The following is a 12,182-nucleotide window of genomic DNA, read 5'->3' as shown; positions in this document are numbered from 1 at the left end:
CAAAGGATCTTTAAATTACATTAGTAGGTCAGGTGACAGTGCCAGGGACCTGTAGGATGTTGGACAAACTCTATAGTGTCCATTCAGATGCAGGTTGAAATCTGGGCTACAGATAGCATTCATCCATCCATTTGGTTTGTCCTATGTGGATGGACAGGCCAAATTCCTTTGAATGGTTGCAAATCCCTTCCATAAGGCTCTGCAGTATCTTGGGGCTTTATATAATCAATATAATCTGATATACAAGCAGAAGAATCTTAAGAAACTCACCGGAGAGTTATGTAACTTAAATTCTAATTCCAACTCTTGTGCCTTCATTTCCTTTTCTCTACTATCAACTAGATAACCTCAAACATCCTTTACACTCCAAAATCTATGATATCTGAAGTCTCTTCAAGCTCAAAGAGGGTATGATTCTATAATGTAATTGGAAATTAAGTTAAACTCTTGGTCGTCTGGCATTTTATAATCTGGTCAACAGAAATTCCAAATTAATCAGGCACTTTTCTTACATACCTCTAACAGAATGATAACTGATGTTCAAGATGCTAATTCGTGGGCTCTGAAAGGCTATGAACTGCTTTCAGAGGTCCTGATTAAAGATTAGATTATGTTTCATTGAGTTTGATTTTAATGGGCTTTATTACATTCTAATTATTTGACAATTACAGCTATTTATGTTATAAGTGGTAAATCTATTAATCAAATTCCTTGATTACCCAGAAGCCCCTGCTGCCCAGCCATACCAAATGACTAAGAATTCACAATACATGATGAAATCTCAAGGGAAAATGCAGAATCAATTCATGTTCTCTTTCATCATCTCTCTGGTGACCATCCAATGGTCACATTGGCTCTATCTATAAAGAGAGGCACAAAAAATACCATATCCTTTAGTTACTAATATTAATCTCTATGTCCTCCATGGACAAAGATTTCCAAGAACCAACACTGAATGAAACAGGGAAACTGATCTCCCCAACTATAAATCATATGTCTATTTCTTCTTCCTTTGAATTCAGCACATTGTCTATAGCATTTATCATATACTGCCTTGTTTGGTTTGGTTTAACTTAGTTAACCATTCCATTTATGTAAGCCTTATTTCATGGACAAGATTATCAATTTTTCAGGGAAGAAATAGTCTTCTTCTGGATGCTCCATAGTGCCTAATATTGGGCTGACCACTCGGTGCACATTGTATAAATCCTTGCTGAGTAAGCTGAGAAGTATTATTATTTCAGAACAGCCTTACCAGATATCAGTGAAACTGAGACTCCTGAACAAGATTTGAGATTCTGAAACTTTTAAAACCATGGACAAAGTTTAGATTTATTACATCCTAATAATATCTTTGAAACACTGAAACACCATGATATGTACATAGTTAAATTCTCAACTTTGCCAATTGCTTAATAAATGCATAGATTGCATCATTCTGCCAGGTTGTTTTGTCTACTTAATTTCAAATTCCAGGTCAATTGCTTCACTTCCACCATTTAAATAGATTTGGGTCTTCCTCTCCACCACCACCAAATGAACTAAATTAATGTTTTGCTTTCACCTGGGCTGCAATCAAGTGGTATGAAAAACAAACATCAAGGAGTACTTTCTAAAGTAAACCCACAAAATAACCAAGTTTTTCTATTGGCAGTGCAAGAGAAAATGTTTCAGGCACAGACATATTGAACAAGGAAGGCTTTTAGTTCATGTTTTTGTAAGATAATTATAATGAATGACATTAAATGAGAAAAAACTGAGGGAAATGAAAGAATTAATGAAGATTACTTGTCAGAGAGCAGAAAAATGCAGCCCATTGCCTTTCAAAGTGGAGCTACACTAAGAACAAAAGCTTTCAATTCACCCCAGCTTGGTCATAGGCTTCCAAAGCAAGCCAGGTCAGTTTTGGGGAGGGGCAGAAATTTCATCATGTCAAGAAAGCCTCCAAGCCCTCAATGTATAAATCAATAATGACTCCCTCCCCTCTCCCACCCCCAAATCTTGGGAGAATGGCCAGCCCTGCCTACAGAATGATGAAACACAGTTCCATTTCTTAAAGCAAGATGCGCAGAATGGAGACAAAGGACTCATCTGAGGAGTGTGGATCTGTTTAAAAAAGCAATCCTCTATGTTACTGACTTCCCTCAGAGAAGAATATGAAAGCTGTGAATATATTCCCTGAATTACTAACCTGTAGAATATGGAGAGAATTTAAAGAGCTAGAAAACAGCAGCCTCACCAAGATTGCCTTTCTCAATTTCCCTAGACAACTGCTTCTGATGATTTTCACATACAAAAATACACACAAACACACAAACATACACACACACTTACCCCCACTGACAAACTATTGTGGCCACACTAGAGGTTCCAAAGAAACAATGCTAAACATTCTCCAAGTCTGTAACATGCCTAGAGAAAAGGCTTTGGAAAATTGGGCGGGTGTTGGGGGGTAGGGGAGGCCTCGGAGAAGAAGGGTATGGAACAAGTCATCCCGAAGGGAATGGAGAGGGCCAGAATGTACACATTGGAGATCTAAATGCTTCTCCCCCCAGCTGTGGGCTGATTCTTAAACAAAACCCATCCAGCTGTTCTCGGCAGGTATAATTGCCAGCACGCCTGCTAGTGTCAGTGCCTTGCCGGGAGTGAGGGAGAAAAGGAATGGAGAAGCCGACTACTTACAGCTCTGGGGTAGCCCGGGCAATGGGAGGCAGGCCGCCAGGCAAGAGGACGCAGACGACGACGTTTCCCCCAGCGAGCCCTTCAGTTCAGCACAACGGCCAGCTCCTACCTCCAGGTCCTCGCCAAAGGGATTCGCCATCCCCGCAGCCCCCAGAATTCCAGGCAGCTCTGCAGCCAACGAAAAGATATAGAGGAAAGAAGGATTTATTGCTGAAAAGGAACTCCATGAACAGGAAAACCTGCCCAGTGCCCGCCCCGCCTGGCCCACTTTCCCTTCCCAAGAGAACCAGCCCTAAGCTTTGAAGTTCTTTTGCCTGGCCGGAGCTCCTGCCTCTAACATATAGCTAAACTGGGGCGGACACTGCTTCTGTGATGGATTGCCAACGAGTGGTGGATGAAGGCTGGGACCTGCAGCAGTCTCTTGTGGCAGGCAGGGAAGGGTTAAGCACAGGGGCTCTTCTCGCTGGTTTTGCTGTCAGAGAAGGCTCTACATCCAATCAGATGGTGGAGTACGGTAGGGATGGGGGTGGGTATTGGGGAGAGGGGAGGAGAAGAAAGGGGGAATGCTGTCATTACAAGAAAGAAGTAAATAATTCTGCACTAACAATAATAAACAAAGTGATGCAATCTTTTGCAAGAGATAAATGACCATTCAGTGGAATTCCTTTACAGAAAACCAAAAGAATCCAACTCACCATTTGGTGGTCATTCACGGAAATAAAAAGAGTGCTCTATTTATGTATCTCTTTCTGCAGCACTGCTAAAGTTCGGAGTCTTCTTTGATCCCAGATTCTTGTGGCAAATTTCAGAATCCAACAGAGCTGTATCAACTACAGCTGTTCCTCTCCTATCACCTTTTCTCTTCCTCTTCTCTTTTGCCCCCTCCCCCTCCTTCCATCAGTTTGTCAATCTCCAACCCCAGACCCACACTTCAGTTTGGAGAGGAAACTTGCTGTGGGAACGATGCGTGATCTCTCAACTCTGTCTGACTGCCAAGAATCCCTTGAGGGATCAAGGATACTACTGCCAGTCAGACATATGCACAAACCTTCTAAGGAGACTGGATGAGCACCATATTATTTTTTTCAAATCTGCCCCTGATTCAAGCTCAGGAACTCAAACAGCAGTCTCTTAAAGGGGCTGTCTGAACAAAGTAGCAAAACTTAACCTATTTATTCCCTTACTAAGTTAGGGGAAATAGTGAGGAATAGGGGGAGTGAAAAGACCTCATTTTAGAGAAAAGGAACTGTTTTTACCCAAAGAAAAGAAAATCCTGCAAGCATTTTGTTTCCTTTTCCTATCTGGAGGCACACTTGTTAAGTTAAAGATATCCCTCTCCCAAAAGTCTTTACTGAGCATCTACCAAGTGCCCAGCCTTGTGTCAGGCAAACTGAAAGGAGACAAAAGAAAAGTAATAAGGTGCTCTTAAGTGCCTCAAAATATACTGGGGTGAGCCAAAATTACATAGTAAAGATATGAGTCCAAGGGAATATTTGGAATGAGTGCATGAGGCTTTCAGGAAAAATAGAAATTAATATGGGTTGTATTAATCCTAGTAGGCTTCATGGAAGACTTGGGATCTGTTTGGATTGATAGATTACATGAATAAAAAATTGGAGAGACAATGTATGACCCAATTATGTTAAACTGTGAATTCCAGGCTGAGATGAGAAGAATTTTCTTGTTCTGCTCACTAGGCCACATTACTCTGGAAGCAAAAATTTAGTAAAATGTTAAAACTGGAAGAAACCTCAGAAATCATCTCATTTTTATCCTCCCTAATTTTACCAATGAGGGAGGGGAAGTGACTTGGTCATGGTTTTACACAAAGTTAGTGCCATAGCTAAGACCAGAAATCAATCCTGTTAATTCCAGACAAATATGTCCTCCACCAATGTCCCTCAGAGAGGATTTAGCTAGAACAGGCTAATTATCAGATACAAATGCCAGACTTATGAAGAAAGAGGCTGACTCATATCTACCTCAGCAAAACCGTAAAGTTGGCTTTAATATCTTTTCACTCGCATTCCAATAAGCTTTTATTAAATACCTACTACCTACTAGACAGTACTAACAAAAAGTTTTTGGAAAAAAAAGACTATTTTAATATTAAAATGTTATATAAATTATTATTTATAAGAAATTATTTATTAAATTATAAATGTGTATAGATATAAATAAATTATATCATAAAATAAATATATAAATGTTATATGAAATTAACATTTAAATGTTGCATATTATACAACAACATCAATTGCTCAGAAGTTGTAGAGAAATGTAGTGAATGACTTGGTCAGATCTTCCAAATCCAATCAACATAATTCTGAGGTTTCTTGACCTCAATAAAAATGTGGTAAAAGGTGGGAATGGGGAAGTTCCTATGTAAAGAGAGAGACAAACAGCAACTCTTTTAATTTCAATCACAACTTTAACAAATTTAATTTTGAAAATAAAGAGGACAAAAGAGCCCAGAAAGCAGCTTAATCAGCTAATTTCTAGTTCTAGTCTATAATCCTGTGATCTTATGATCTGACTTACCTGTTCAAATGTAGAGATGGCTGCCAATGGCAGCACTGGGTTAAAAAATAAATTTATATGTAAAATCTTGCAAAGAAGAATAATAGATGATTATGAGCAGTATCATCTCTAAAACAAAAATAAGCAATAAGGGTAAAATTAGTTTAAAGAAATCTTGACAAGATATCCAACTAAGCAAAAGCATCTCAAAGGCATTCAAGGATGAAAAAGACTTCCAAAACTATTTCAGATGTGTTCTCCAGTAAGGCTAATAGAACCACTACACTTGTTGGTTCTGACATTATTGTCTCTGGGATGCCTATAAAGGAGGTGGAAATGACACTAAAGAGAGCAAAGACAGAAAAAGCAGCTAGACTGTTCCAAGGGTATATAGTGAGAGGAGTTCCATGCTAGAGAAAATAAATTTATAAGGGAATTGAAGGATTGATACATAAAGTATTTGAAGGAGAAAATTTCAAAAGTCTGGGAAAAAATGTCAGACCTTATTAATATTGGGGGAGAAAGTGACAAAGAACACCTATTAGACCTTATGCCTACTTTCCTACCTATACAGTGTATATAGATATATACACAAATTAAGGTCATTCTCAATGAGAGATTAAGGAATAAGTAGATTTTCACATTTGGCACTTAACAATGGACCATATCTTTACCATCTCACAGTTAATTGAAAAATATCCAAAATAAAATATATTTATTGTTTATTTAAAAAATAAAACATTTGATTCAGAAAAGCTAAACATTGCCCTGTAGGTTCTATCCTACCTCTACATTCATATATCAAGATCATTCAGGATTCCTCAGAAGATAAAACAAACAAAATCCTGTTCAATGAACCTCTGATAATAAACATCAGGTGAGGCAAAACAGAAAGATATTTGCTTACCAAAGGTATTCACTGTTATGGTGATATGGTAAGTGCAGAGTCCAAGCTGAAGGAAGGATTACTTGTGGATGTTTAGGTCTTCCAAATGTTCCTGTTTGCAAATGATATTGTACTGATTGAATCTAGCCTTAGGACACCATGGAACCTCCCAAAAGAGATCTATAATCACTCAGAGGAGTTTGTTTTTCCCATCCACACAGTAAAGACCAAATGGATGAAAAATGTCTATTGCCTAGATTTCAACATGCAAACCTAATGAGTTTGTCTGATGTAAATCTGGGACAGACAGTACTGAGAGACAATGAGCTGGTTCCAGAGTTGGAAAGGAGACTGAGCTAGATTGCTTTAGGAAGTTGCAAAGATCTCTTACTGACTTCAAATTTCTCTTCAATGCAAAGGCCAGTCTTACATTGTTAACATTTTATTGGTGTTGCTATTTGGCAACAAGAGGTAAAATTAAAGATGAACATCATACAGAGGGAAGTGGCAAAATGCATGATGGGTGTGAACAAGCTGTTATATATAACAAACAAGGAACTCCAAATAAAAAATGAATAAATAATCACATTAATTAATTATATGATAAGAAGAAAAGTTAGGCTTGTCATGACAATGGGCAAGATGGAGGGATATCAGATAGTCAGAGTGTTCCATTCTATTCTCTTGGTGTTTAGGAGAAAGTAAGGAAAGCCTCCAAAATGTAGATGGATTGCTGTGGCAGACTGTTGAAAAAACATGAAAAGATACACCAGATAAGGAGGAATGGATATATTGTGCCCTATCTTTTAGGAGAATACTACTGAAACAATGGGATCATAAATCCATCTAACCCCAGTATCTATAAAAATAAATAAATAAGTTAAATAGTGCTTGTCTACAAGAAGCTTACATACTATTGGGAAGCAGAGGCAAGAAAACATGAACATAGGTAAATAAACATAAAACATATAAAAATAATATCAGAGGGATATCAAGAAAAACCATGTATAGGAAGTGTCACTTACATTGAGCCTTGAAAGAAGCAATACATTCCATGAAGTTGAGATGAGGAGAGTACATTTAGGCAACACGTACATTCAGCCTCTGAAAAAACATAGAGACAGAAGGGAAAATTTTCATGTATGGGCCAATATTCTTGAAAATGAAATATGTGAAGGACAATAATGTGTAGTAAGCCTTAAAGGTCAGTCAAATTGTGAAGAGCTTTAAAGACCAAACAAAAGAATTTATACTAACTTTATCCTATGGGCAGCTGGAAGCTTCCTAAGCAAGTATAAATTAATTCATTAATCAGTTAAATATGGTAAAAGTCAATGGATATGCTCAACGAATCAATCAGGGGCAGCTAGGTGGCACAATGGATAGAGCACCAGGTCTGGAGTCATAAAGAACTCGGTTTAAATCTGGCCTCAGACTTTTCCTAACTGTGTGTTCCTGAATAAGTCACTTAACCCCACTTGCCTAGTCCTTACCATTCTTCTGCCTTGAACCAATACTTAGTATCAATTCTAAGTCAGAAGTTAAGGGTATTAAAAAGGAAGACAAAGCAGCTGTTGCAATATCTAGATGAGAGGTAGTGAAGGTTTGAACTATGATGATGGCTATGTGAACATAAGGAAGGGAGTGGATATGAGAGATTTTGTAGAAATAGAATCAGCATGTTTTAGCAACTTCTCATGCTCTCATTCCTTCTTTCTACATCCTCTAAACACCTTTTCCCTCTCATTCCCCAAACATCCAATATCTTAACAGTCTCCTGATTGCCTAGAGCTGCTCCATTGCAAGACCTGAGCAGAGACTCTTTTTTCCTCCACCCTCCAATCTTTATCAAAGTTTTCCTCTATTGTCTTATTTCCTTTCTTAGGTGATTAATCTATTTCTTATTAGTAGTAGTAGTCTCTCGGTAACCGAGGATGACTATTGTCTTTGTGTGTTTTTGTGCACAAAGACACTTGTGCATGAAGATTTAAGTGGACAAGTCTATGCACAGAGACAGTCCCACTCTCTCGGCGTTGGAAGCCTGGGTCCAGTGGCACAAAAAGTCATTACACCTGGAGACTTCCTCAGCTGCATTAGATGGCCGTGTTGTCTTTTGTGCTCCAACACGCCCTAAGCACTCCACAATGCCTTGCTGCATCGCCATCTCAGCCGTTGAACCTTCTTATTGGTTTCTTCCATCTGTTCAGCCAAAGCAGTCTTCACATGCTGGGTGAGCAAAGCCCTAGTTCACCAAGGGTCCACGACGACCCGTTGGCTACTCTCACAAGGTTTAGCCAGCCTGTCGAAGCCATTGCCCGGGGTGTGGCCACTGCCGCATGCTAGCAGCTACTAGGAGCCACAAGTGAGAGCTGGGTGTCAGGTAAGGGTCAGAGGCTGGAGAGCTGCCCTAGGAGGGCACGACAAGCCATCCATACCAAAGATATTACTCCTCCCTGAGCACCCCATACTTATTAACCTTGTCATAACTGTCCTTTTTTATTCTGATTTCATAGTCATGGGATTTAAAACCCAGATTTAAACCCAGGGCTTTCCCCCAGGACCATACTGACTCTTGTAACCCTTTGAATTTTGTTTGTGGCTTAATTACTCTTTACCTCAGAGCTCTTACTCTTTCTTTCCTTCCCTTACAAAGTATCCTATGTCTAGCCCTTAACTATTTTGCATGTTTCCATCTCAGATTACTTTTCTTGTTCCAATTTATTGTCTTCCTTGAAGGATTGTAAAGTACCTTTAGGACTTAAAAATCATATTTTTTCTTGACTGAATCACAGGGCTATTCATACCATCAGTGTCGTTCTCCTAATTTCATCAATAAAAGAAACCGAGGCACAGACCCACTTCACTTACCTAGTATATATTTGCTATTGCACAATCTCTCCCTTTACCCTAGTTCCTGCTTCATCAACATTCCTGGGGCAGTTATAAATGAGAGTTCCCCCAAGGTAGAATTATGGTCCAATGATAGAAGGTCATTAGTAGTCTGCTGAGGAGACCTCCAGGGAGAAAGGAAGTAGGCTGGAATTTATCTCCATCTCTTTTTTGGTACACCCATGACCCAATCCTCATTAAATGAAGCACCTTCATTTTAGCTCCCACAGCTCACAACACAAGAATCATATCCTTCATGAAAAGAAAGTGAGGACACATTTGCGAATATTTGGCCCCTGGTGTCAAGGTTAAATGCTTCCTCCCTAGATTAAGCTTCTGTAATTGGGCCTCTTTAGTTTGGGAAGACAGGCCAAAATGAGTTTTACTGAATTCTATCAAATCCTAAATTGCATATGAGGAGGAAAGTAGGCATAAAAAGAGAAGAGTTTGCTCAGCAACCTGGGGAAATGAAAATGGAACCTGGTTAGTACAAAAAAACTAGATAAAGTATTTGGATTCAAATCCAAATTGTGCTACTTACTCAATCTTGAGTTATACAGCAAGTTACTCCCCTTCTCAAGGTCTCACAGATTTTCCATCTATAAATCCAAAGCAATGGACTAAATAATTTCTAAAGTCTCTTCTCTCTCTCTCTCTCTCTCTCTCTCTCTCTCTCTCTCTCTCTCTCTCTCTCTCTCTCTCTCTCTCTCCTCCATTGCCCATTGCTCATAGGGCTGCCATGTATGTAAGAAAAGGAGAGTTTCTGATCATAATCCTCTATATCAGCAGTTCTCAACCTGTGGGTCGTGACCCCAGAGGGGTCGAACAACCAAAACACAGGGGTCACCACATTTTTCCGATGGCTTTAGCCGCTGAGAAATCACGCTACTTTACAGCAAGATCTTGGAAAGAACAGGGACCCTGCTGCCCGCACATTGTACTAATATTAGTTACCTATAAGCAGCCCTCCCCCTATGAGGGGCGATGGATTTACCCTGTTGCCTGGAGACCTGACTCAAACAGAGACCCAGAGAGAGCACCCAGGCACTGGCTCCAGAGGGGTTAAGAAGGAGTCCTGGAGCGGATAACTCCTGGAGCAGGATAACAAAGCCGAGTAATCCCAACAAGTGAAGCCTCAGCTCAAGCTGAAGGTTGATGACAGAAAGAAGAAGGCAGCGTCTGTGGACACCCTCCCCAGGCAGGACTTACCTCCCGCCCCAGTGCTCAGGCTGCCTCCTGCTGGATTAATATTTCTCAACATATAATTAAATATTGTTTTTGTGATTAATCACTATGTTTAAATTATGTTTGATTTGTAGCAATGAGAATACATAATGCATATCAGGTGTTTACATTCCAAATCATAACTGTAGGAAAATTACAATTTTGAAGTAGCCACCAAAATAATTTTTTGGTTTGGGATCACTGCAACATGAGGAATTGTATTGCGGGGTCATGGCATTAGAAAGGTTGAGAACCACTGCTCTATATTTTAATTTTAATTTCTCTGAGAACTTGCACAAATATCTTCTCAGGGTTACAGGGTTACAGGGTTCAATAGATAAAGCCAGGCCAGAAGATAGGAAGTTCTGGATTCAAATGAGACCTCAGATACTTCCTAGCTATGTCCTGAACAAGTTACTCAAACCCTATTGTCTAGCCCTTACCATTCTTCTGCTTTGGGGTTGATACTTAGCATCAATTCTAAGAAGAAACTAAGGGTTTATTTTAAAATAATAATTATATATGCATATATTATTTTATATATTATATATCCTCTAATGTGATATTTTATTGCTTATATACTTTCATTTCATCATTGTAACAACCTAGGAGATTTAGATAGAGATATTATTCCTAAGAAACAGGGGAAGAAGTGAAGTTCAGGGATGTTTGGTTCATTCAATCCATCATTGTCTATTTTAGATACATGTATATACAAGTAAGAGTGAAAATCACACTAGGGGAATTTTCAGGCTTTAGCCATTTAGAGGTGCTTAGGTTCCTAAATGACAATATCTTCCCACTAGTTCTCCTGAATGCTAAGCTCCTTAGGACGAGGGATCCAGGATGATACATCTTTACATTCAGGGTAGTGCTTTATACTTAGTAGGTACTCAAACAAAAAATTATGGAATGAGTGAGATGAAATGTTTACAAAAGTCACATAATTACTGGTGATTAGAACTAGAACTAGAACCCAACTGTCTTGACTTGCCAGTCCTGAGCTCTCTCCACTAAGCCACTCTCTGTTTGTCAGAGGTAGCCACCACAAAAGCCAGACCCTCATCCCCTGAGACCTATTTTATAAGTGGAAGCACAGATTGGAGATACACCTCATTATGAACTGATTCACTCCTAAGAGATCATTCAGCTGAGGAAATGGCACTATTCAGTTCCATGGATCACTGCTAAACAGTTGCTTTATGGAAGTGAGGCAAATTTCATTAGAATAACTCAGCTCCATGCTGGGCCCCTATGGTGGAGGATAGAGAGGTAGAGAGCAGAAAAGTACAAAACAAACATGGAACTTTTGCCTAAGGGACACAACCCAATCATCCTACAGAATAGTATATGTACTCAATCCCAAATTAGTAAACTGGAGGAGATACCCCATATCCTGCCACAATAATAATAACTAGCATTTATATGCCAGGCACTGTGCTAAAGATTTTACTACTATCATCGCATTTGATCCTCACAACTTGGAAAAAAAGTTACTATTACTAGCCCCATTAGAGACAGAGAGAGTTTAAGTAACTTGTTCAAGGTCACACAGCTAATAAGTGTCTGAGGTTGGATTTGAACTCAAGGTCTTTGTGACTTTGTGACTTCAGGTCCAGAGCTCCATCCTAGCTGTCTTAGAGTAGACTATGAAGCTTCAGTATGTGAACCATGATGGCACCTCCCAGTATTCAGTAAGTGGTATGGAGTGAAAAGATTTTTGCTTAACATTTTTGTGAAACCTCAACAAAAATGCAAACAATTGCTATTTGGAGATTGATACACAAAGAAAGATTTGAAAACATCAAGCTCACTGGAATCTCATGCTAGAAATCTTAGAAAGACAACAGCCTCGTAAAACCAGGTAGAGAGCTACAAGGATCATTGTATATAGCCTATGACCATAAAGTACAGATGCTGGTTCCATAATGAGAATGTGGTAACATTCAGGAATGTTGCTTTATTTTATAGTCAGGCTTCT

At 39.2% G+C, this 12,182-nt stretch overlaps 1 protein-coding gene across 1 annotated transcript in view; it reads right to left on the bottom strand.

Annotated features, from left to right (window-relative positions):
• The window catches only part of AMER3 (APC membrane recruitment protein 3), a 68,118-nt gene extending 64,323 nt beyond the window's left edge, over nt 1–3,795 (bottom strand). The window contains exons 1-2 of the mRNA XM_007493963.3: nt 3,378–3,795; nt 2,683–2,850 (exon numbers count right to left, since the gene is read on the bottom strand). The gene's annotated coding sequence lies outside the window, so the exon portion shown is untranslated. The remainder of the gene's footprint in view (nt 1–2,682; nt 2,851–3,377) is intronic.
• Nucleotides 3,796–12,182: the final 8,387 nt, after the last annotated feature.

Source organism: Monodelphis domestica, chromosome 4 (assembly GCF_027887165.1).
Source record: "Monodelphis domestica isolate mMonDom1 chromosome 4, mMonDom1.pri, whole genome shotgun sequence".
Lineage (NCBI taxonomy): Eukaryota > Metazoa > Chordata > Mammalia > Didelphimorphia > Didelphidae > Monodelphis > Monodelphis domestica.
This window is presented reverse-complemented; position numbering and strand designations above follow the sequence as displayed.